The following is a 1,526-nucleotide window of genomic DNA, read 5'->3' as shown; positions in this document are numbered from 1 at the left end:
TTATAGTGAAAACTTTTATATTTGGAATTAGCCAGCTGGACTCAGTTTAGATGATGCCAATTTTGTTGGCAACATCCAAAGCATCATAGTCAGGAGCCAGTCAAACATATGCCTTCTTCTCTCCATCAGGCCTGATCAGAGTATTGACCTTAGCCACGTCAATGTCATAGAGCTTCTTCACAGCCTGTTTAATTTGGTGCTTGTTGGCCTTGACGTCCACAATGAATACCAGTGTGTTGTTGTCTTCTATTTTCTTCATGGCTGACTCGGTGGTGAGGGGGAATTTGATGATGGCATAGTGGTCAAGTTTGTTTCTCCTAGGGGCGCTCTTCTGAGGATATTTGGGCTGCCTCCTGAGCCGCAGTGTTTTGGGCCGCCGGAAGGGGGGCGACGTCCGGATCTTCTTTTTTTTGTGGCTGTGAACACCTTTCAACACTGCTTTCTTGGCCTTCAAAGCCTTTGCTTTGGCTTCAGCTTTAGGAGGAGCAGGGGCTTCCTTCTTCGCCTTCGGCGCCATCTTCATGAAAAGCCATAGTTTTTTTAACACTGAATTTTAAGCCTGTTTTTTTCACTGTCTTCCTTCACCCTCATCAAGAGGCTCTTTAGTTCCTCTTCACTTTGTGCTATTAGAGTGGTATCATTCTGCATATATGAGGTTGTTAGTGTTTCTCCCGACAATCTTGATTCATCCAGTCCAGCATTTTGCATTTTGTTCTCTGCATATAAGTTAAGGAAGCAGGGTGACGATATACAGCCTGATACTGGCTTGTACATCTGAAACTGCCATAAGGAATTTTGTTTCCGTGAAAGCAAGACAAGTAACTGTTATACAGAAAATTATCACATGCTAGTGACTTTAAGTTTCTAATTATTGTGCTAGTTTCTCTCTTACCTCAGGGCATTTGCTTCTGCTGTTGCCTGTCCATGATACACCTTCCTCTCCAACTCTGCTGTCCTTTCAGGTCTCAGCTGAAATGTCATTTCCTCGGACACCCCTTCCCTAACCCCACAGACATGGTCAGTCCCTCCCAACACACACCGAGGTCATCCTGAACTTCCCCTTTCTCAGCCCAGCACATGGGTAACTTCCCCCTTAAGCAGCTTCTTTCTTCTCTAGACGGTGAGCTCCAAGGTGCCAGAACTTTGTCGTTCTGAAACCACTGACTGTATCTTCAGGTACTCATTAAGTGCTTATTGGCTTAGGGACTTCCCCAGCGGTCTAGTGGTTAAGACTCTGCACTTCCACGGCACGGGGCATGTGTGTGCTCCCTGGTTGGGGTACTTCCTGGTTAGGGTACTAAGATCATGGCATCTGGTCCCATCACTTCATGGTGAATAGATGGGGAAACAGTGGAAGCAGTAGCTGACTTTATTTTGGGGGGCTCCAAAATCACTGCAGCTGGTGACTGCAGCCATGAAATTAAGACACTTGCTCCTTGGGAGGAAAGGTATGACCAATCTAGAGAGCATATTAAAAAGCAGAGACATTACTTTGCCAACAAAATTCCATCTAGTCAAGGCTATGG

The 1,526-nt window shown here is 45.7% G+C and overlaps 1 pseudogene across 1 annotated transcript; it reads right to left on the bottom strand.

The window, feature by feature from the left end:
* Window positions 1-526, bottom strand: LOC105004730 (annotated as a pseudogene). The gene has a single exon (XR_827254.1). The product of XR_827254.1 is annotated as a 60S ribosomal protein L23a pseudogene (transcript).
* Between the last annotated feature and the right edge of the window lie 1,000 nt (window positions 527-1,526).

Source organism: Bison bison, unplaced genomic scaffold (genome assembly GCF_000754665.1).
Source record: "Bison bison bison isolate TAMUID 2011002044 unplaced genomic scaffold, Bison_UMD1.0 scf7180017864482, whole genome shotgun sequence".
Taxonomy (NCBI): domain Eukaryota; kingdom Metazoa; phylum Chordata; class Mammalia; order Artiodactyla; family Bovidae; genus Bison; species Bison bison.
Note: the sequence above shows the minus strand (reverse complement) of the source record. Positions and strands in the feature narration are given on the sequence as shown.